Raw genomic sequence first — 25,859 nt, 5'->3', positions numbered from 1 at the left:
AAAGTAGTTCAACTTGCTTCTCTTGGTGGAGGAGTGATGTTTTTCGTATTGTGTGAGTATGCGAAACTTTCTAGGAAAGTTGTTGTCTTTTTTGGAACATTGCAAAAAAACGATATTGTGTGAGCATGATTAAAAATGATGGAATACAGCCACTTGACTTATCTATTTTAAAGTATCTCTGTTTTAGTATCACACACACACTTTAGGGACACTTTAAAGTTTGTGAGTCAGATCAGAGTGGCGTTCGCTAAACGACCCAGTGTGTTGTGGTTATACGGTCATTAGAGGCAGGTTACATGGTTCCGGTTCATTTTCAGAGCCTCATTATTCTGAAAAGGCCACTAATGGCTTCTTCACATGTACAACGGAAAAGTGTGGTAAAGAGGAGCAGCTGTACAGCAGGTACTTCTCCACGCATTCCTCCACTCTTTATGAATCTAGTCGATGATCAATATCCCAAATTTTCCCAATGTTCCAGATCAACATTCCAGTGTAGAGATACATTAAAAGCAGTAGCATGAACATTTAGAATGTTTGCTTCAGTGTGATACTATTCAATATGATGTGATTTATTATTATGCAGTTTGATTTTATTTAGAAATGAAGTTTTGAGGAGTCAGACACCACACACACACACCACACTGACTGGGACTGACAGGTAGAAGCCATGCTTCTTTCACTGAGACTGATAGGTATTAAGGCCACACCTACTTTACTGAGACTGATAGGTATTGAGGCCACACCTACTTTACTGAGACTGATAGGTATCAAGGCCACATCTACTTTACTGACTGATAGGTATAGACACCACACCTCCCTCTGTGAGACTAACAGGTACTGAGGCCAGACTTTTTTTTTACTGAGACTGATTACTACAAAGGCCACACCTCCTTCACTGAGACTGATAGATATAGAGGTCAGACCTCCATCACTAAAACTGTTAAGTATAGATTCCACCCCTTCTTTACAAAGACTGACAGGTACTGAGGCCACACACCTGATGATTATGGGCTATATTCAGCAAAGTGAATCATCACAAAACTCATTGTGTGTGAAACAAGGATTGTAGGAAATATTAAGTGAAAAAGTATTTATAGATCCATACCACCTTCACTGAGACTGATAACTACTAAGGTCACACCTCCTTTGGTGAGATTGGGAATCATAAAGGCCACACCTCCTTCAATGAAACTGATAACTATTAAGATCACGCCTCTTTTAGTGAGATTGGGAACCATAGAGGTCAGACCTCCATCACTAAAACTGTTAAGTATAGATTCCACACCACCTTTACAAAGACTGACAGGTACTGAGGCCACACCTCCTGTCCTGAGACTGATCGCTACAGAGGCCACACCTACTTCACTGAGACTAATAGGTACAGCAGCCATGCCTCCTTCAATGAGACTAATAGGTACAGCAGCCAAGCCTCCTTCAGTAAGACTGATAGGGACAGAGGCCACACCTCCTACACTGAGACTGATCACTACAGAGGCTACACCTTCTTCACTGAGATTGATAGGTCCAGAGACCACACCTCCTGCACTGAGACTAATAGGTACAGTGGTCACACCTCCTTTACTAAGACTACTAGGTCCAGAGACCACGACTTCTTCAGTGAGACTGATAGGTCCATAGGCCACCCCTCCTTCACTGAGACCGACAGGTTCAGAGATCACCCCTCCTTCACTGAGACCGACAGGTCCATAGGCCACCCCTCCTTCACTGAGACCGACAGGTCTATAGGCCACCCCTCCTTCACTGAGACTGACAGGTCCATAGGCCACCCCTCCTTCACTGAGACCGACAGGTCCATAGGCCACCCCTCCTTCACTGAGACCGACAGGTCCATAGGCCACCCCTCCTTCACTGAGACTGACAGGTTCAGAGACCACCCCTCCTTCACTGAGACTGACAGGTTCAGAGACCAACCCTCCTTCACTGAGACTAATAGGTACAGTGGTCACACCTCCTTTACTAAGAATAATAGGTTCAGAGACCACACCTCCTTCACTGAGACTAAAAGGTCCATAGGCCACCCCTCCTTCACTGAGACCGACAGGTTCAGAGATCACCCCTCCTTCACTGAGACCAACAGGTTCAGAGACCACCCCTCCTCCACTGAGACCGACAGGTTCAGAGATCACCCCTCCTCCACTGAGACCGACAGGTTCAGAGACCACCCCTCCTCCACTGAGACCGACAGGTTCAGAGACCACACCTCCTTCACTGAGACTAATAGGTACAGAGGCCACACCTGCACCACTCTCTAAAATATACTCTCAAAAAATACTGAAGACTTATGTTACACTCGTCTGTGATGATTATGGGCTATATTCAGCAAAGTGAATCGTCACAAAACTCCTTGTCCGTGAAACAAGGATTGTAGGAAATATTAATTGAAAAAGTATTTACAGATCCATACCTCCTTCACTGAGACTGATAACTACTAAGGCCACACCTCCTTTAGTGAGATTGGGAATCATAAAGGCCACACCTCCTTCAATGAAACTGATAACTATTAAGACCATGCCTCTTTTAGTGAGATTGGGAAATTTAAAGGCCACACCTCCCTCATAGGGACTGACAGGAGAGGCCAGACCTCCTCATTTGGATTGACAAACACAGATGTCATTGCGACTTCAACATGATTATGAACTTGATTATGTTTTATTTGAAAATGATTCACTTTTTATGCTTTTCGTTTTTTTTTCTCTGAAATCTCTCTTACACTGCTAACTTGGGCATCATTATAGACGACGGCCTTGCTCTCAATGTGTCTGCCGAGAGTTAACAGAATGAAAAATGAAGTGAAAACGAGTTCCATCTGGTCAGTATTACTGTGCAAAGCTCAAGTGTGTGATGGTGCACGGTTTGTGTGAGTCATAAACCCTCTGGATTGCATTTCTTTTATCTTTCTTTTATTTTTCTTTAATTTGTTAAAAAGTCAAGCTCTTACTCATCAGCGTTTGGGACACACAACAGTTACTTATAAGCAGCGCTCTGGACTCTTAAAAGGAAATAAAGCTCTCTTATTCATGGTTTGTTTATAAATAAAGACATCCCGCCCCGGGCTGCACTTAAAATCCCATTGGGTGGCGCATGATGACATCTGTAATTTATCTCAGGCCTTGACTTTGATAAGTGGCCCATGGGTTACTATGAAGCTCAGATGAACTGAGTGAGTCATGAATCAATTTTTACTCTCTCAAGCCTTACTCTCTCACGGTGCTCTGGGTTTGACCTTATGGATCTTTACGCAGATGTAAGGAACAGCTTTATGGAGGACCTTAAGACCTCTAAATGGCAGTGTTTACGTGCAAAGATTTACATAAATCTTATTGCCGTCATTCTGACTCTAGATTCCAAATGAACTGTTTATATACAGTATTTACAACTAACTCAGCAGTCTGTTGCAAATCTAAGTTAGCATGGCCAGATTTATTCACACACATATTACCATAACAATAAGAAATCTTTGAGTTTTGCTCGAGTGTGACAGGTAGCTAACCTTGGCTCAGTATGTTAGCGCAGTTTTCCATCTTAATGTTTGTCTCATCATAATCTCCTTCAAACATCCTACTGAATAGATTTTCCCAGACTTTCCACCTTCAACTGGATATCAATTTCATTTGACTTCTCATAGAGTTCTGTTCAAGTTTAAATGTTTGCAGGAACGTTAGATATTCCCATGAAACTATTATTGAGCTCCGTTCATAGGCTTAGACCTTGAGCTTCATCAGAATAACTGATTCCAGTTTAGATCCAATTCCCATTGCTATTTTGTCACTTTATTATTTAAATTTCTGGTAATTCAGGGTGAAAAGTTGTTCCTAAACTTTCATGGCACTCATCCATTCATTAATTGCAGTGGAAACAGGTTGAGAAGGTCAGTCCAGGCTTGTCTATCCCCAGCCACAGATTTCAGCCCCCCCTTTTGGATCCTAAGATATTCTCAAGCCAAATATGAGATATGATTTCTTCAGAACAGTCTGGTTCTGCCATAGTGTCTCCATCCAGAACAATGGAAGACGGATATGCCTCTACTGGTGGTCAACCAGCGGTATCCTTGTAATCCTTGTGCCCAAACCATCTCAACTGGCTACTCTTGATTTGGAGGATCCTTTACTGTGAATGGGCACAAGTCCACACCCTTCCATTTCACAGAAATTCATGCTCTTTTCCTGCTAGTAAAATGACAATCTATGTTTCAAAGCAGCTTCCATATGTCATCTAGCAAACTGCCAGTTCACCTGACCCCTACCTTTTATCTTGAAAGATGGCTCCATGTCATCATTTTGGGCTAAAGTCAACAGGGTCCTGTGGGTGTCCTGGCTACCATACACACACTTGTTGCCACCACCCTCAGGCCTGGCTCCACTGGTAGGTCCCAGTATCCCTAATGCAAACAGGTTACACATAGTCATTTTGTACTCCATAATGGTCATTAGGATCTCTCTTTATCTGACCTCTCCCATCAGATCTGTTCACCAAGGATGGCCCAACAGTTCTCGGTTCACCGAAGTACACAAGGCCCTTCACCATAACAAGGTCTCAGGCCACATAGGGCATGCTGAGATTACTGAGTAATTGAGAGTGAGGCTAGAGCTGTATAGAGTTTCATTCATATCACAGGCACTGGAGTGGTGTGACATATCAAATGTTTGTCAATGTGACAAATATGTTTTTCACTATCAGCAGCCATCATTAATAATAAATACCACATTCATGTTTTTGAGACAGATGCACTACTCTGTTTTAGTCTGTTTTTAGGTAGTTAGACCATATTCTGTATAGAAGGCCTTTTGGTCTTTACTTGTAAAGATATAATTTATGTATACTTCCTTGCGTCGTATGTTAATTTAAGGGAGAATTACACAAATAAATGGTGTAACATCAACACATACTGTATGTGGTGGAGAAATAGTAAGTCTGATGGTGAAGTGATTATTGTGATATTATTGGCAGTTAATGGTGATAATGATTTATATTTTATATATTATTATATATTTATATATTTTATATATTACTGGATTTTTTTGGCTCATAGATGCGAGGAAGACATTTATGAATTTTTTTCTAGTACCGAACAAAGTCATTCAAGACAGCACTGCCAACTTTCTAAACGTTATAGACTTTGCAGTTGACCACAAGAAAAGTGGATTAGAATTCAATTTCACACTACATGCTTATTCTGTACACATCCGACCTTGTTTTTTTTTTTTTAATTAAAAAGCAATTAATTAAATTGCATATTAGCCAAGTTAATGTCCTTCACACCGTTTACTTGTCCTGACATGTAACTTTACACATTGTCACTTTATTTAATAAGAAAATTGTTTGTTGACACATGATCTCCATTACTGAAAGATCATTTCCTTTTTACTTCTGATCTTGTTTGACGATGGCTAAGAGGTTGACCATTTTAATATTAAAAAAAAAAAAAAAGAATTCATGGACTCATGATGTCTTTTAGTTCTGTAACTATTTTCCCAACGTTGAAATTGAATAACCACGTTAACAGAGCACGTACCACATCTTAGGACAGTTTGGAAGAGAGTTCTGGATGCTTTATTCAACTTGGGACCATCTCTAAGATAAAACCTAAAGCATTTAGGATCCAATTGCAGTTTGTAATCTTAAACACAGGGGCTTTTCTTTTTACATTTGCGCAAGGCTACAATTTACCTGAACTTCAGCTGTCTACTGTACTTGGATCAACAGAACTGAAACCATATTGGGGTTACGGCTATTTCTGTGAAAACATCAAAACCATGATGTCGAGGGAAAACAACGCTCCATTGCACATTTTTCTGACCTGAGATCTCGATCACTCTGGTTATGAAAGCCACAGAGGACGTCTTTTAAATTACATTTTCATAGCCTGCTATGAAGTTCTTTAATTTGAAGAGTGGGATGAGATGATGTTGATGAGCTTTTAGCTGAAAGAAACGATGATTTTTTTTTTCTCCTGTAGGAACTGCTGATGTGGTTATGAATACAGATTGTAGTAGTTGCAGATTCCAGTTATGAGTCTCACACGCATGAAGCACATTGGTAACAAAAAACAGCTGCGCACAGCTTTAGGAGAGGTCTTCACACGTCACGGCACTTCCATATGGCCCAGAAGACAAAAACCAACATCATGCACAAATTTTGACTTTTTTTTTTTCCTGAGGTCTTGTTTCTGCTGTAATGATTCAAAAGCACGGATTCTGGGCATGCTGCAGGTTTGGATATGAGCCAGATGTGCTTCTGAAGCCTCACCTGTTCTGAATTCATCTGTTAATAAAATTGCCAGAGAAGATTAACAGACTAAACAGTCTCTAAACAGCAGCTCGTGAGTTCTGTCTGTGGGGAAGAAAAAAAAAATCACAGGAAGTTATAGGAACTCACAGGAAGTTTAAGAAGTTATAGTTTCTATAGAAACCATGTACACAGGGACTTGTGCGGTTGATGTGATGCGTAAATGGATCATAAAGCGTGAAATATGGTCTTGATATGGCGAGTTTTTCATGGATAAGGAGATCCATGTTTAGCATTTATGGAAGGAGTCTCCAGTGCTAATGCAGAGATAAGAGAAGAAGCCTTTATTATTGTCACATATAGATTTCTTTACATATCACATAACTTTGAAGGTTGGGGTCAGAGCACAGGGTCAACCATGATAGGGTCAACCCACTCCTGGAGTAGGGAGGGTTGGGGGTCTTCCTCAGGGGCCCAACAGTAGTAGCTTGGCGGTGCTGGGGCTTGAATCCCGATCCTTAACTGTAATCTGTTCTGTTAAGGATTGCAAGATTTGCGTTTTGCAGCTTTGTATTTTTTTTATTTATCGAATAATGACCTGATCAACCATAAAGGTGGCTAGCAAAGGAGCAGTTGTTTACAGCCATTATAATGTAAAGTCCTTCCAGGATTTTGCAATCAGAGAAATTGAGGTAAAAATCAAGCAAAATGTGTGATTTTTCAAAATTATAGCTGATTTGCTGCAAGTTTGGCGCCAAAGCATCACGTCATGTAATGTCATCACACCGCAACAAACGCGTCATGTGACCACACATGATCCTCACACCACACGTCCAGCCAAAGCCCTCTTCAATTCATGTGAGTACAGTTCTCATAGAAAATAATTATATATGTGTCTTCACTGGTAGGAGATTAAAAGAAGAATCCTGTGCTTGCAATTTTGCCAAATTCTGGTAGTTTTCTGGACAAAAAAATGTGGAAAAAAAAAATAAATCAAGCAACAAAATCAATCTTTTTTGGACACAAAAAACAGGAAGAACTGAAATTTAAGTGTTCGACAAAGTGTTCGAAGTTCGACGTCATTTTTGAACAGATAATAGATTGTAAGAAATGGCTTGTAGCGTAAGCAAAATATCGAAAAATCGCAGTTTATTGAAAAGCTTCAGGGTGGTAACAGCATGCTGGGTGGTGTTTTATTCCTTGCTTCCGCTTCTCTCCTGTTTTTAAGACTTTAAAATATCGCTTTCAAGTAGCTACTTCTTCTGTTTCTGCAGAAAGGACAGATCATCTAGGTGTTCATTTATCAAGTGACATGTTTAATCCCAACTGTGGCATATTTTCTTTATTCCTGCCTTTTCAGTCCCTGAGAAAGTCCAGCTTGACCACCATAATCAGCAGATCTGTCGAGCGAGTCAACACAGCTGTCAGAGGGAAAATCCCATGGCCCTTCATTTCACTCACGCTCCTCTTGGCTATCGAACGCCGGCCAAGTTTAGGTCTTGCCGGAAAAAAAAAAATCGGACATTGACATAACCTAGCGTTATCTTTCCCACAGAGAATAGCCTCTCGCGCACACCTCGCCACAGAGAGCCCGCTAATAAATCATCGCCCTGGCGATCGCGGTGTCTCGGTAGGATTTTGGCAGCTTTCGAACAAAGAAAACAACACAGTGTTTTTATCCGCAGCTCTCAATACTCGTGTTACAGAAACCCAATCCCTGCAATAAGCCTGATTGTTGAGAAACAGTTTGTGATTGTGCTTTTGCCTGTCTCGGGAGGTTCGCCTGTATGAGATTTTCCTTCTGAAGGCTTGCAGGTCCACAGTTTTGTGTGGTTTCTTCAGGAAAGCAGATCTGCTCTGTGGATAAAAGTAAGAGCAGCGCTGCTATAGAAGTCTGCAACTTTACACATCATATGTGCTAGAAATCCATGTGTACAATACTTGTAATCGCCTTTGTTGTAATTTTTTTTTTTTTACACATAAACAAATAAAATAAAATATAAATAAATAAATAAATAAATAAATATACTTAAACTAAGCATATTTAATTAATACTTGGCTTTATTATATTGTTTTTTTTTTGTATCTAATAAATACTTGTTTTCAAGTATTTTATTGGCAAATTATTTTGCTTATTTCAAAGTCTGTTTATTTCTACAAAGAACATTTTCATCTGCCAATAGAAGAAGAAGCTTGGAAGTTGGGAAAATGTCTAAAAAGAGACTTACTGATCTCATATTTCTTTATTAAACAATCTCATAATGAAAAAATATGAGATCATTTTCCTTGCTCAGATATCATATTTTGCATAGTGTAGTTCACTTTCTGTTTTCTCTGACTCATCTCTTCTTGTCTTATTATTCTGCTGTAAAGTCTAAGGAGTCTCTGAAGGACCTCGGAAAGGTCTTTCAGCATGTACAACAGTGCTTTCCTATTAGAGACAAAAAGACAGGTTTCTATCCAAAGCTAAATCCTAACTCTCCACAGAACCTTTGAGAAACCTCCAAGAACATATTTCCACATGTGTATATGTCCTCTCATTTGCCTGATATTTCTCATATTCACTTTCTTGGCATTTTTCTTTTATAAACACGTCCTCCCATCACACCCGGAAAGCAGGGCAAATTATTCTTTCTTATACTTTAGCGTCTTGAATCCTTTTGCTGTATTTAATCGCAATCAACTACATATTTTGATCAGCTGTACATGACTGATATATATATATATATATATATTGATATATTGCTTCTGCTTCAAGCTCACGATCTGTTGCGCTGAACAGTCCCACATGGACGGATGAAACATTTACGCTTCCTTTACTGCTTTGGACAATCTTACCTGGATACTGTAGATTTTTACCTACTGCTTCTTTAATCATAGACACTGACCTGGACTGCTATTTACACTTTGCTTATACTGAGCATCCTTTTTAACACACTTTGTACTGTATACTGTCATAAGAGACCCAGGAGATGAGGGAGGTTTTTCCTTTTCTTGTTCATTAGGGATTTTGTTAAAGCTAAAAATTGGAAAGAAAAAAAATATTATTTTATTTCATTTTATTTTAAATATTTATTTATTTATTTAATAAATATACATATATTTTTGTAATTAAATATGGAGCAAAAAAGTGTAATAGAAGAATAGAAGATTTTCATTCTTACAGAAACCAAATTAAATCCGACTCCAGCTGTTTCTGCTAAATCAATTACTTTTAATGTCAATACAACATAATACACAAGCACCCAAAAAAGACATTTGTATCACATCGATCATACTTTTATTTAATAACATATGAAATAAACGATGGTGAATGAAGGTTTATCGATTTTTCTGAGCTGTGTTGAACTTATTAGAAACAGGAGCATACTGTAGACAGACTCTGTCTCTGCTCCTGAACATGCTATAGAGATAAATGTCAAGGACTTATTATCTGACCTCAGATTGTGTGTTTGTATTTTTTGGAAAAAGTCCAAGTGTGTGTGAGGACAACAAGTGGACCATGTGCATATATATATAAAAAAAATAAAAATAATTTAATTTAATTTAATTTAATTTAATTTAATTTAATTTAATTTAATTTAATTTAATTTAATTTAATTTTAGGTTTTCAGCAAAAACACTGATTTTTGTATTTTGCATTTATTTAATGACAGGCTTATGTAAAGGCTGGAAATTGTATTTATTTGGTGTAAAGACATTAGATCTTCATGTCACTACAACTAGAAGAAAATCTGACCTGTGTGTGAGTTTTCACCATTTTATAAAAACACATTTATTTCAATTATTGCTGTTAAATACAATTATATACAATACAAAAAAAATTAAATGTTTTATCAAATTCTGTTATATAAGATGTCCATTCCATTGGGTCTTTGTATATGTGCCTTGGTTTAACCTTTTAATCTAGTTTCTTTTAGCTTTTTCCAATAAAATATAAATCTGTTTTACTTAAATGTTGTCGATAAATGAATACAGGATGTTGGTAAACTGAAATATCAGTCTTTTAGCCTTCGTTTGTGTATCTACACAGAAATTAGAGACACAAAATCTGATCCTTGTTTGATAGACCCACTGAAGTGTAGTATGTCTGTTAGTCTTTCCATGTGTATCTGTGCTTTCTGTGGAAGCTTTAAACGAAACCGGACTCCATTTAAATAACAAATACAGAAACGGTTTCCTCGGTCCCCTTAAAACGAGCCATCGTGATAAATGAAATGTGACATGTTTATTTTGCGTCTCATTACGTGTCTCATTGCGTCTCATTAAGCGGACGCAGGCTAGCGAACGGCGCCGAGGTAAAGATGGTGGAATCGGATCTGACAGCTTTAAAAACAGGCTTGCTGACACGGCACGCCACTGACGAGTGGTGTGTCTTTTCTCTGCTCTGATTGGTTTGGAAAGGCTTGCTGCGTGTGTTTGACTGTGGTGGTGCACAGCTGCCGTGCGTGTGTATGTGTGTGTGTGTGTGTGAGTGTGTGTATGTGTGTGTGTGTGTGAGTGTGTGTGTGTTGTGTGTGTGTGAGCGAGTGATGTTTACTGTCGGGATAAAAGCCGTGCTGATTCATTCAGTTGCTGCACAGCTGCGTGACGTCCCAAACACTTTCACAACACTAACCACATGCTCCTCACAGCAATGATGAGGACACATGAACCACTGCCACATAATAACTCTTTCTTTCTTCTCTATCCCTCTCTCTCTCTCTCTCTGTCTCGAACACACACACACACACACTGGAATACTTCATACCACAGAGCTCTTTCATTTTCGATTCTGATGAGTACAAGGTGTTTATCTATTCATTATCCGTAATTGTTCAAATTACATAATTGATCGGATTAATGCGTTTGTTCTAATACATTATCGTAACAGCTTTCACAGCAGTGTATATGGAGGACGCTCCGCAAAACAGAAAAACTGTGGACATGGTGAAGTTTTCACTAAGGAGATATCTTGCATGGAAGGAGTCTCCAGTGTCAGGGCTTTGTAACAGACTGAAACCTGAAACTTTCTCAAGGTTTGAATGAGCTGTTACTATAGAAACGATAATATATTAGTGTACAAACATTAATATAAACGTATTGTTCATCTGGGTACTTAAAGTTGAAATTTTCAGTGTGAACACACAAATCACGTTATTTGTACCCCACGGTGGTGTAGCGTAGTGAATAAATATGTGATTTGGGATGCGTCTAAAGATTATATGGAATGTGCACCGTACAAATCCCTGTGAATGAGCTGTTACCATGGAAACAATGATATATTAGCATGAACTTATAGGAATTGTCCAAAGTGTACTGTGGTTCTATATAATTAACACCGTCTAACCAATCCATGCCGCTGTTTAATATATCTTTAATCATGATATTTTTAATAATAATAATAATAATAATAATAATAATAATAATAATAATAATAATAAATTAAGTTCTTTAGCTCACTGTCACTTTTTTCATTCTTTTAATCTCTTTTTTTGCTTTCTGGATGGGCTGAATTCATTTTATTTTTTTAGGAATTAATAAAGTTTTATTTTCATTATTTTATTGAATTTTTTCATCTATATCTTTTTCTTTCTACTGTATAAACCTGAATAAAACCAGCTGAGCATATCTACAAGTAAGAAGCAGGGTTACATCTATAGACAACATGTGCGCATTCAGTATCAGTAACATAGAAAGGACACGTGAGCAGGAGACAGGAGAAAAAACTAAAAACACATGGCATAAACATAAACAAAATCACGTTATCGCTGTGGGACCTGGAACAGAAGAAACCTGTGACGTTTTGACTCTAAGGCTGTAAATTTAAGCTCGACAGCTAGCATGCCTGTCCTTTTTGTCATTCCTTAGATGATGTGTCCAGCTCTGAAACCCCCAGACCTGAAGAGTGATTGAAGAGAAGAGTGTCTCTGTGGGTTGAGGAGTGTGACTAGGACACTGTGTGATGGCTTGATGATAAGCAGACTGGGATATTCCAGCAAGGACAGACATCCAGAGAAGAGATCGTCTGCCAAAACAGGATTTTCGAGACACGACTTGTGCATTTCTGGGCTCCGGGGTAAAGCCGTGAGAGTGCAGAGATGAGAACTGAGTTTACAGTATGAAATAATCCACCCGACTGTGTGTACAGGGTCGAGAGTAAGGGGCTGTTTAAACTGGTGGCATCTTCAAGCTGAATAGAAAAGCTAAAATCTAAAGTCTAACTTTTGACTTTTTTGGTCTATAAACGCAGCAGGAACAGAGCTCTCTTCCCACTTCAGGCTTCCATATTTTCCTTTTTGGCACAGCTATGAGTGTTTGGGTCTGTAGTAGTGTGTTGCTCTGAATGACACATCATCTTGAGTGTGAGAACAAGCTGGACAAGCATCAAGAGGACTGGAAATGATCATTGGTCAAGACTCTGAGATATTTGCTGGCTTCTTGTTGGAAGGAACTTCCCCTTCTTACGAAATGCTTTGACACGAATAGAGTTAAACTAACTGGTAGCATATGGAGCATATAATACTGTCACTGTGTTGCATTATGTAATGACTCGTGTTCGGTTCTGCGAGGTTCTGGAGTTTCTATTCACAGAGCCACCGTTAAGCCAAAATGCAATTCTCAGTTGCGTGAAACGAATAATGCGCCATTCAGCAAATGTTTTGCATAAAAGATTCAAGCAAACAAATTCTATGTAATTGTATTACAGCTGATGTTTAGTAGCGGATGAAACAAGACCTGCAGATTTCCTGGACATGTTTCTGTTCTGTATTTCCACTGCACTGAAGTGAACCTTGATGAATGTCACGTAAAAATAACAAATGTGCCAAGCTGTGTGACGAATGACGTCATTTTAGGGCACTGGAATCATGGAGGCCACAGAGATTTAAAAGATGGACCTACTGATGGAACAAATTTAAAAATAGATTTAGCAATCATAAAAAAGTAAACAGGCCAGTATCAAACATTTTGTTCCTTTTAAATACAAGAATATACACCTTTATCCAAGGCAGGTTACATTTTATCTCATTTTTTGAGCAATTAAGGGTCCAGCAGTGGCAGCTTGGTTGACCAGGGATTCAAACACACAACCTTCTGATCAGTAGTCCAACAATTAGTCCAGTCCACATCCCCACATAGGACCGGGGTATGGGGGTTAGGCACGGTGATTTAGCAGATTTGTCTTACACCTCCAGGGTTGGTGGTTTGATTCCTGAATCCGTCCTGTTGCATCTTCTCCCTGTGCTTCAGGGGTTTCCTTCAGCTACTCTGGTTTTCTCCACCAGCCCACAGACATACACTGTAGACTGATCGGCATCACTAAATTGTCAGCTGTGTGAGATTCTGCCCTGCGATGGGGTGGAACCCTGTCCAGGGTGTCCCTCACCTTGTATCCCGAGTCCCTTGGGATAGACTCCAGGTTCTTATGTTGGATAACTGGCACACACATTTTCTGTTATTTCCTGTTTTACATATAAAAAATGGAGTCAGAAAATTTCATATGGATGCTGTACATTTGAACCACTGCTTTAATCGTAAGCACTGTCCAAGACTAGGACTCTTAAGCCCCGCCCACATGTTTACAGAAATTTTTTAAATCATAGACTTTACTTTGTCTTTTGACCTGTTGTATATGGTCAGTGGTGTTTCAGTTTCATTTTTAAGTGTCCTGCGCATGTCCATTGCACTTTTGCGTGTGCTAGGAATGTGCTAGGACTCTATTTATCTTGGCTGCTGACCAGGTTGTTACTTCGTGGTCTGTAATTTCTTATCAAATACCGTGTTTGTTATTCATTTTAGCCGTGTTTTTATTTCAGCCTCTTGTGTAAGGCGCCAGAACATGATTCACGCCGGAGTGCCTCTGAGTCAATCACACTGCAAGATGTTGCATTTTGTTCAATGGTAGTCCATGTGTATAAATCCTAGTGTTTGTCAGATTTGAAGTGTGTTTGTATTTCATCACATTTTTAGGATTTTTGACAACAAAATAAAGCAGTTTATGAAGACGACTGATAAAGCAGTTAAAGAAGAATGAATAAATGAATGAGCAAATGAACGAACGCCAAAAGGAGCAAATAAACAAACACATTTTCAGCCATATTGCTGTTTTTCTGCTCTTAATGTTATTCATGAGGCATTTGACATCACTGTCACTCTCACAGGGATGAGAGTGCTCATGTCATGTTTTCAGAATGGATGGATGAAATGAAATTCTTCTATACCTACTTTATTCCTAATTAGGGTCACGGCACACATTAGGCGAAAGGCAGGGGTACACCCTGGACAGGTCGCCAGTCCATCACATATAGACAGACAACCACTCACACTCACTCCTATGAACAATTTAGATTTACCAATCAACCTAATGTACATGTTTTTGGACTGTGGGAGGAAACCGGAGTACAGAAAAGCCCCTGCCTGTTCGAACCCAGGACCTTCTTGCTGTGAGGCAACAGTGCTAACCACTAAGCCACCATGCTGCCCCATGAAATGAAATTATTATTATTTTTTTTTTACAAAAAACGCTAATAGTAAAGAATTTCTGGAAAACGCTAGTTTGGACTGCTAACAAAACAACATATTCCAAAAATTACATTTTGATGGAGCCAAAATCACAATCTGTTCATTTTTTAACCTACTTAGTGCTTCTTGTATTTATTCTTGTGAAGTTCTCCTGTACCGTAATGAGCTACAACCCTGCGTTTTGGTGTCTCCCAGAAGAGGACAGTTTTTCCTTCACCACTCTAGCCTCTGGCTCATCTTCGTTACATTCGTAACATTACAATAACAATAACCATGTTTATAACCATGTTTACAAAGAGCGAGCTCTTGAATATTTATTTTTTCTCCACTATTACGTTCCAAGTGAATTCAATTCCTAGTGAAATATTTCTTGTCTTATCTGAAAACACACACACACACACACACACGCAACATGCCTGCCTTTCAACAGAATTCTGCGTCGAGATACGTGAGGCGAAGAAGAACACATCCGTCTGATTAAGAAATAAATGAGGCACGAAATCACATACAAGTGCCCATTTCCCACTGCTTGTTTTTCAAGCCTAAAAGGAGCTGATAGTCATCTCTGGAAACATCACACGCTCCTGTGTACTCCTCTCAGTGAATTTTAGGAATGTAGAGCTGTGTGAAGGCATGGCAGCACTCGTAGCGTCCCGAGGGGCTTTGAGTGACGGCAACGAACCTCTTCAGAGAGCTTTTATGTAGAAAATGGCAGAGCAGGCTCATGGGAACATTCTTGAGGTTAAGCTTCTTCTCTGAGCTTCTGTGACCATGACTAGGATGTGATGATTCAGATTGATCACGCAATTCTCAAAAATAACTCTACATTTTGGTTCGAATTTCATAATTTACTCAATCGATTTTTATTGGTCTTCAATCAGCAATGCAGAGCCGAGAGCACGTTTTTATCAATAGATTTAATATCATCATATATTAAATATCATGCAAGGGGTCTTTCTGTGACACTTACATACTCACACACCCACACGCTATCTCATACATGGTTTTGATGGAAAGTTACCCAGACAATAAGCCTTGAGGGATGAACCACTACCACTAAATCCAATGCTTTTTTGCTATTTAATGTTATTTTCTCTAGAAAGAACACCAGGCTTCCACTAGACTATTATGCTGACAGTGTAAACAACACCATGACAGGAAACATGAAACCAACTTCTGCTATGAACCATTAGGAAAAAGGTTCACAAGAAGCAATTTTCAGACACCAAATCCACCCTGGCTGGTTTGAAGTGGATTTAGTGGATGTTTGGACCATACTGTGTGTTAACATTTACATTTGGACATTTAGCAAAAAAATGACCCCCTCTTCTCAGGAAAACAGCTGCTCTTGCTCAAGTGATAGGTGGCTTTGTCCAGAAGGCTATGAAAAGCCTTGTGGAAAAAAACAAAACGGAAAGGACCGGTCCTGATGGACGCACCCCGCCGTGAGGATAGTGCTGATCGCTCCTCTGTGGCCTGGAAGGTTCCGGATGTGGCTAAAATCGGACAGCCTTGTGCTCCACTCTTGTTTTTGTTTCTGTGAGGTCCTAAATGAAGCGCTCAGTATGTTCACATGTAGCCCGTTCCAAAGCAGACCTTTATAGACAGCTATTTTAACGTTATTATAGTTTCCACCGGAGTCCTGCCATGTGTCAAGGATTGTATCCAATCCCACAATGCAGTGCAGAGCTGCTTCATGGTGCCAGACTGGAAAGGAATGAAGTATTGTTTAGTTCTGACAGCGCTCGCAAAGATTGCCTCATGTGTTGTGTTTACAACCTTTGTATGTGTAAGGGAAGTGGGACACTTACAAACCACACACACACACACACACACACACGCATACATGCATTGATGGCCTTTGTATGAACTCTGATAAGAAGCACAGCTGCTGTACTGTGTGTGTGTGAGAGAGAGAGCGAGAGAGAGACAGAGAGAGACAGAGAGAGAGAGAGAGAGAGAGATAACCAAGGCATTACACTTATGTGCAATCTTGTATCTTTTTTTTTTTTTTTACAGTGTACTCTATTTATACTTCTAACTTCATTTAAATTCTTTAATTGCTTTATGTTTAGATGCCCTGATTGCTGTCTGAGAGTTGCCAATTAAAATTCATTGTATCGTATAAAATAACAATAAAGTACCTTACCTTACCTTTTTGATGAACCAGTGAGGTTCAAATGAGTCATCTGGCTCGGCTCATCACCGAGAGTCGACTCGTTCGGCTCCTTTAGCGTCAATATTTTAAACAGTGATCGATTCTTTCCATAAATTCCATGGAAGTGGAAATCTTTCCATGAACTTCCTGCATTGCATCCCTGATGTGGGATTAGCAGTGGGCACGTTCTTTTTTAGTACATCTCCTGCCTTTGTGGTTCTTTACCTATGCTGGTAGTTTACAGTCAGTGTTTGTAAGAGCTCCTGAAGAGCATGATCATCTGAAAATTAGATGCCCGGCAAGCTGGAGAAAGACTTCCAAGCGCATGCTTTATCATATATTATATGAATATAACAATAATAGTTTGAGAACCTCGGGCAAGTCTGAATGTGAACAATGCTGCTGAAATGCAAGAGCTGGACTTATTAGGGAAAAAAACATCAAAATGCATCCAAACACACCAGATTTATTAATGAGTTATAATTTTCGGTAATACCTCATATAGGTGCAGTGTTTAGGCTCTGTATTCTGAGTCATCATATTCAACCCAGAGTCAGATTCTTAAGCTTTTAATCTACATTATTCTTATGAAAATCATAAGCCAGCTCATTAATGAGCATGAAGCCAATTACATAGACTCCGTGCAAATCAGAGTGAAAGCAGCAGCCAGACTCGAGGCGAATAAAAGCCAAATCAGCTTGAATAGGGAAAAACATTTTAAAAAAAGTTGTTTTTAAGAACAAATCAGTATATATGTTGGTTGTTTTTTTTCGCAATCCTGGTCCTAGAGTACCACTGCCCTACATTTTTCTCAAGCATCAAGATAGAAAAGAAAGGAGACTTAAAAAAACCCCAAAATAAAATAAAATAAAATAAAATAAAATAAAGATAAAAATAAATGAAATAAAAAACAAAATAAAAGAAAACAGTGACAAATTATAAGGTGCCAATAAATGAGTTTTATGTGAAGGCAATTATTTACATGTATGAAATGTCCAGTAATAAAAGAGGATAAATAAAATACAATCAAATAAGGGAAATGTATGCTGATTGTGTGAAACTGCCAGTTGTTAATGATTTAAATTAGATGGGCAAGGAAATCATTCAAATATATAGGGAGGTGGTATTCCAGGAGAAACATTGATGAAGGGTTTATCTTGGGATTATTAATTAGGAAACATATCCAGTATTCATTCGTTCAGGGTTATGGTCGAGTCACACTGGACACGAGGCAGGAATACACCTTGGATGGGATAAAATCAATTAATATAAATTGAACCTTAGACAGAATTTTAGAGGTTAAAGATCAACTTTCGATGATTATGAACAAGCACTTGGGGCATCTCAGAGAGCAGAAATGGGTTCGATGTCAACATTTACTTTGAAGATAGAAACATTTGTGTGGAAAAATTTGTAAAGCTCTGAGTGTCATGTGAGCTTCATATTTACCTCTACTGTGGAGTGGAACATGACAAAGACAATCAATGCTGAACATGGACACAACAAAATTTAAAAAAGAAACGTTGCTTTACTTGCTCTATTTCCTCCCAAACACAGTATTTTAGACTGTTGGTATTATTAGTCTGTAACCTTGTGAACCAGTATCGATGTGTTCATTGATAGAGACTTCAGAGCACTTCTGTGAGTCGCTCTGGATAAAGGCGTCTGCCATAAATATAATGTAAATCTCCACACAGACAGTAACCCGAGCTCAGGCTTGAACCTGGAACCCTACAGCTAGGAGCTGGTGATGGTACTCACTGAAGCACTGTGCATATAAATCCAGTATTGCTATTTTCTTAACCACGTGGGATCGCTCACAAGCCCCAGCTGTTGCATTTTTGCAAAGAAATTAATGCAAGAAAATTAGCGATATGGCTGCTGCTTAAGCCTTGTTATATCAATAAATATTACAGTGTTATTCTACAAAACAGTCATTCTTTATTTATAACGCTAAAAAAATATGATCGCAAAGTGATTTGATTTTACTGACGAACTTCTTTGATGATGAACCTGTTCTATGAAAATCGACTGAAGTGTGGAGTCTCACGGGTGTTCACTAATCACTGCCTTTTGGTAATGATGCATAACAAGGCATACAGCACTTCCAGTAGGTCTTTTAGTACCAGTACTGAGCAATCGTAGTATCATACAATTTGGAGTCATTGTACTGCAACAGTTTTTCAGTAATGGTGTCTTATACAACTCTGTTTATTCCCCAGCTGTGCAGTGAAAAGTTCAATGAATGGAAAATCAGATTGCCTCCAAAAATACAGAGGGCTGCATTCATGATATGATGTGAATGACTTGATAAAAACCTAAGCCATGATGAAACTTTAAATCTCTTCCCAATAATTTGCTTTATCATGCTTTGAAAAGCCTGCCCAGAAATTCAAACAGCCGTGTGTGTGTGTGTGTGTGTGTGTGTGGGTTCAGAGTGCTATTCAGACACACACAGTCAGTACACATTTTTTTGGTCAATACCCCGCCTCCACACCCACTCCACCGGGGCTATTAGCTTGTCAAAGGGGCTTGAGGGGCAGTTAGAATGAAGAAAACATAACGTCATATAAATGCTTGCTCCCAAATAACCCTTATCGAGTTGCTGACCTTTTCTTTTGTCACTCAGCCTGACCAGATAGGTCCCATCTATCACTACAGCAACACACAGGCTGCACACACGTAAGTTAAGGAAGTAAAAATAGCAAGCGAAGCCATAGAGGTAGACATTTTAGAGATTAATTCTGTTATCAAACTCACTACTCACTCACACGGTGTCCTCCAAGTCTACTCCGCTGGGAATGTCCACTGAATATTTAGGCATAGTTGGCTAGATATTGCCGTACAGCTAGGGATCAGGTTCAAGTCCCAGTTGTTTTTAAAACAGGGGATCCAAGGACACAGCTGACCTTATTCTCATTGGAAGAGGAGCATGATAAGGTCACATCTGGGCTTCTCTTTGTCAGTATACAACTATATTGCCTAAAATATGTAGACAAACTCCTATGCTTGTTGAACATCCTATTACAAAGTTGGTGGTTCCAAAACCTCCACTCTTCTGAGAAGGCTTACTCGAGTTTAGAGCGTGGCTGTAAGGATTTCTCTCCATTCAGCCACAGCATTAGTGAGGTCAAGTACTGACGTCAGGCGAGGATGTCTGGGGTGCGGTCAGTTCCAGTTCTTCGAAAAGGGTTGAGTCAGAGTCAGGGTTCTGTGCAGGACACTTGAGTTCTTCCACTCCAACAATGCTTGGGCTTTTTATTTCCCAGTAAAGAGAAATCTTAATGCTGCAGCAGACAAAATACATTCTAGACAGCCATTATATGAAAACATTGTGGTAACAGTTTGCAGAAGAACCACATATGGGTATGATGGTCAGGTGTCCACATACTTTTGACCATGTAGATGACTGTTGGTCACCATCAATCCATCACTGACTAAGCTCACCGATTTAGTTTTTCAGAACTCACCAGTGGAGCTCGTCAGCTCTCTTTTGTGTTGAGTCAGCGTCAGAAAAATAGAAGAGAAGAGAAATGAAAGTACGCCAAGCGGTATCCCATTTTTCCATGGTTCACTCAACATTTCTCTGCTTATCTGCTTCAGTTAGCTATATTTGTGTTGCAAAATGGCTGAGCAGTGATTAAATTCTGAGTAGACGATTTAAACAGATTCACAGTGACGTGAAAATGTTAGCCAAGCTAAATTATTTGACTACATCCCAAACCACACTACTGCACTAACATAGTATGCCAAAAGGCCACACCATTTTAAGTACTACTACAGGTTCGGTTTTGTTCAATGCTCTGTAAAGCCCTGAGTGGTTGATCCTCTCTGTAGAACCCTGCAACATTTAGTTTCCTTTCTCTTAAGGTGTAAAGTAGAACCTATGGCGCTGTTCAAAGAACCCTTGAAGAACCCATTCTAAGAGTGTGTAGTGCTTTTTAAGTGGAGCAGTGGTGGCTCAACAGTTAAGCATCTGGTTTACTGATCAGAAGGTTGGGGATTCAACCCCTTGCCCTTCCAAACTGCCCTTGTTGGGCTTTTTAGCAAGATACCTAACCCTCTCTGCTTCGTACCCTAAACTGCACTAGCGTTGTATGCCAAAATGGTGTACTACTACAGGTTCTCTGTACTTTTGAACTGAACCTATAGAGCTGTTCAAAGAACCCTTGAAGAACCCATTCTTCAAGCAGCGTTGGCTCAACAGTTAAGCCTTTGGATTACTGTTTAGAAGGTTGAGGGTTCAAGTCCTTGTTCTACCAAACTGCCCTTGAGCAAGATCCATAAACCTCCCTGCTTCACATCCCAACATGCTCTAATGTTCTCTATACTGTAGAACCCAGAGGAGAGCTTTTTGGTCTCTCTGTGTAGAAAACTGAAACTTTTGGTTTCTCATTTAAAGGGAAGGAGAACCTATAGAGCTATTCAAAGAAACCTTCAAGTTCCCCTTATAATAGTAAGCTTTGGTGTCTAAAAGGGCTAATGGTGGCTTGGTGGTTAAAGCTCTAGGTTACTTCTCAGAATGTTATGGGTTCAAACCCTAGCACTGCAAAGCAGACCCTTCTAAGCTCTTCAACAGGGGTGTCCAATCCAATCAAGCAGGAGCCACACCACCTGTTTAATCAGTTGATCTTGGCTTTCAGACTCAGGTGTGGCTTCTGCTTGGTTGGAATGGAAACCTGCACACACACTGGCCCATTGAGGATAAGATTGGATGTCCCTGCCCTTAAGCCTTTCTGCTCCAGGAGTGCTGTATCACCATACACTCTGACCCCAACTTCCTGTAGCAACAACTGTAATGTATACAGTATGTGACAAAATAAAGATGTCTCTTGATATCCACAACATTCTCAGCTGGGATTAAATAAGGTCCATCTTCAAACTGCATCTAATTTCTGACTCAAATCTATTTTCATGATGAGGTTAGGTGCTGAGGTTTATGGTCACATGATCTCACATCGTAACTTAAATAATTGCAAATCATTTCTCAGTGTCCAGAACTCAACAGCCTGGCGTCTTATCACCTACAGCCAATCTCCACTCCAATAGTTCTGAATGCAGTTTCTAACAATATGCTTGTTTATGGTAATATTCTAGTTCATATAGTAATAACTTGAAAGAATCTCGTGTGTTGGGTACACCAAGTACATGAATGTAAAAATCAGACAACCAAAAAAACACTTCATTTCTCTATGGAGACCTTTAGCAATTTTTTGGAAGAAGTAAATTTCCTGAGAATTAAAATTTGTTAAGAAAATGTTGTGCAATGCAAGTGTAGCGCTTTCTTTGGTCTGGATATTAAAAAAAGAAAACAACTGTGAGAAAATGTCAATTTATAGCTACTATAATATAAGCAGAAAGCAAAGAGTTAACACAAAATGACCTGACCTCTGTTTCATGCTTCTGATGTTGCACCCGTAATTTCTGCAGCTTTATGCTTTCTTACGTTCAGCTCAAATCTTTTTATAGTCTTGATAGGAATTATTTCAGTGTTCATCCGATACCTCAAACAGATTTGCACAAAAAGCCGACATCAAATTTCCCTGTGAAAGTCCTTTCCAAACCCAGACGTTAGCTTTTGTCTACTCTGCAATTACGCGGCATTATCAAAACGGCAGGGCCTCGATTCACTGTGTCGAGCTGTAATTTGACAAAATTGCCACACTTGACTTTGAAGAGCCATTTCATATTCAGTCGCCTCTGTCTGTCTTCTGGGAGCTGATGTTTGGGAATATGTCGGCAAAAACACGCTCTTTCAAACTGACAGCACAGAACGCTTCTCAGGAGCTTGACAACGACATCAAAATGAGACTGTCCTTTTTACACTTCTTTATCCTGCTGCTTTACATGGCCTCCAAGACATTTCAGAATTTCTTAAGACAATGCCATGTCCAATGTTTTTTATTTATATATATTTATTTTTTTATCATTTACTTTTTTCACTAAGGAGTGGGTCTTGCGTGCCTTTTTTTCTTCCATTTTTATTAAAGCACCTCCAGTCATAAGCACTGAATGCTTCGTATTTCTCCTCTGATGTGTTCCACAGTGGTTTTCTCTTTAAAACTAACAAACTCAGAGCTGTGCATAACTAGCCTCATAGGAATTACATCAAACAAAAGCACTTTAGTTTGGATTCTGAACAAAATCTTAAGATGATTGCAAACCCCAGGACAAAGCCTAACTCTCTGCCATTTAACAAACACACATGACTCCATGGTGAAATCCTCTTATTTTGATCCTTCTCTAAAATAGCGATTTATTTTAAAAAGCTGATTTGCTAACAAAAGATCAACAGAAGGAAGTGCTGCTTTATTTAATCGGTTGCACTTTGTAGTTTAAAAAATTACTGATGGTAGCTCTTTATTTCTTCAATTCTTTAGATTTGTCAGATCGGCCAAAAAAACACCAAAAGAATTGCCCTGTCCAATAATTTCCATCATTAAACTAATCTGAATAATGTTAGATCTGACACATCATTAGGGGGCTGTTTAATTTTGTTGTTATTGTAGTTCCCCTTTCTTTTGGAAACTGCCGATGCCTTTGGCCAAAATTTCAGTTCCTTCTAATGAATGGTAAAAATATTTAGCTGATGTTATATACTTAATGTGTGTCTAATTGCTAAATTTCATTCACTGAACTCCAAACCTGCTCCATTTCCCTTGACGGAAAGCAAAGGTATCGTGTCTTTCAAGCAGGAAATTAAGGTTAGACCAAAGCACTGACTAAATCCTTGCTAATGTGAGACGGAGGAAAGGGGACGGGGTTTCCAGCTAATCAGTTAACATAGGAGAGTTCATAAAACCTATGAGGAATGGTTCATCTATTCACTACCATATTTTTGAGTGATAACTTGGCAAAGGTTGTTGTGGTCCTTTATTGGTGACGCTTTCTGTTGGCTGGAGATTTGGAGATTGGTGGTTGGTGGACTGTTTATAACAAAACAGTGACAACATTTGGCAGACATCCTTATTTCAGAGCAACTTACATTTTTATGCAACTTAGGGTTAAGGCCCAGCAGTGGCAGCTTGGTGGACCTGGGATTCAAACTCACAACCTTCCAATCAGTAGTCCAGTAGTCCAACCCCATAGCTACTAAGCTACCACATCCCCACCACATTGTAACCACAGTGAAGTGGTTACAAACTTCAGTAACACTACTGTACCTGATACACTCATAGCATAGCACTCTTTGCCTACACTGAGAACGACCCAGCAATAAAATAGCATCTGCTATCACATGGTGGTCCCTTTCTCTTGACGAATGAGGTGTATGTACATTATTGTTCATTGAAGCAGATGGACTACAGTGCTTTAGAATATCTATCTAATATAAGGGCACTTTTGATAGAACAAAAAAATTCTTTATCACATTAAAGACACATTGTACTGACAATCCATTAATAACACTTCTAATAACCTTTTGTTTTTCAAAATCCCTTCGTTCTTTTTCATAAGACAAATTGTCTTTTTGACTGTCTGATTTGTCTTTTCTCTACTCTTTTTAACGATATGCACTTTCAAATCTGCTCCCGAGAGATTCTGATAGTGGGCGTTAAGTGGTATCTGTAAGCCAGGTGTCAAGATCCCACACTGTTTCTGCTGCTGCTAAACTTCCACGAGGACTCACAGTGTTGCATTAAAAGGACTGCTGGGTTTAACACGGGCAAATGCTAATCAGACGCCCACACACACACATACACACACACATACATATACACACACCGAATGGTGTATTTGCTCAATGAGCAAAGGCAGATATGAAGCAAAAACACTTCATGAATCCAACACAGATGCGAGTGGCCACATGGAGCTGTGTTTTGTGCATCCTCACATCCCTGCTGTTTCATGATGACAGGAACTACTAAGATGCGCTCGGGATAGATGCAAAAATCCATTTTTGGTGGGTTTAACCAGTTCAGTTGCGCTGCTCTGTACTTGGCTAGCCAGAGACACAGAGTGGGCAGAGGCTTTTATACCTCTGTTAGATTAGAGTTTCTGACAGACAGGCCCCGAATCCCAGCAGCTCGTGAACAATAAGCCGAAGCTAATCTCTGAAGCGTGGGATTGATTGAAACATTGGCTTTTTGTGGATTTGCGGTACAAGAATGTAGTGATGTAGACTAGATCTGTCACTGGACTACTTTGCCTTGCCTGAAAAATGTTGTGTAGTGTGTTTCTGTGCCATAAAAATGATTCTTTTGCATTTGAATGTAATAGAATAGAACTGTGTGTGTGTGTGGGGGGGCTTGATCAAGTATATCTGATAATAAGAAAGTCTGATCTGCCTGTTTGTTTGCATCAGATCTGGCCGTATAAGTTGTGTAGGTTTGTATATGAAATCCAATAAGTCTGATTTGGGTGCATATGCATCTGATCCGGTCATAGGACAATCTAATCTGGGTATTAACAGTTAATAGACACCTGATTTGGGAGGGTGTGTAAGTCATTTCAGATTATGCACATCAGATCTGTTTCATTGTGAGTCTAATCTCTTTGCATGAAAGTCTGATCAACTTGCATGTGAATCTGAAGTGCTTTTCTGTGCAGGTTTATTTAGAGATCTGTAGAATCTTTAGATATACTGGATCTATATAATCCTAATATATTACTTATATCGATTGAGTGCATGAGTCTAATCTCGTTGAGTCTGCAGATATGCATCTGATCTGTTTACTCTGATGTGGTTATGTGAGATTGTGTGTAAATGAGTCTAATCTGGGTGCATCTGCTGTGGTTTACATTGAGAGTCCAATCTTGAACTGTGTGTCTGGTCTGGGTATATGTATGTGTCCTGGTTATGAGTCTTATCTGGATACATGCATTTGATTTAGTGAGTCTGATCTAATTATTTGAGACTAAATTAAATATATATTCTGTTCTAGTTGTATAAGTCTGATCTGGGTATATCTGACTGCTCTAGTTATACAAGTCTGATCTAAATTTAGATTCCATT

The 25,859-nt window shown here is 39.2% G+C and overlaps 1 protein-coding gene across 2 annotated transcripts in view; it reads left to right on the top strand.

The window, feature by feature from the left end:
* pde1a (phosphodiesterase 1A, calmodulin-dependent) overlaps positions 1 to 25,859 on the top strand; it is an 86,611-nt gene that overhangs the window by 31,793 nt on the left and 28,959 nt on the right. The gene's annotated exons all lie outside the window — the stretch shown is intronic.

This window comes from Hemibagrus wyckioides, linkage group LG06 (assembly GCF_019097595.1).
Source record: "Hemibagrus wyckioides isolate EC202008001 linkage group LG06, SWU_Hwy_1.0, whole genome shotgun sequence".
Classification (NCBI taxonomy): domain Eukaryota; kingdom Metazoa; phylum Chordata; class Actinopteri; order Siluriformes; family Bagridae; genus Hemibagrus; species Hemibagrus wyckioides.
The sequence above is the reverse complement of the archived record's forward strand: the minus strand, read 5'-3'. Positions and strand labels throughout refer to the sequence as shown.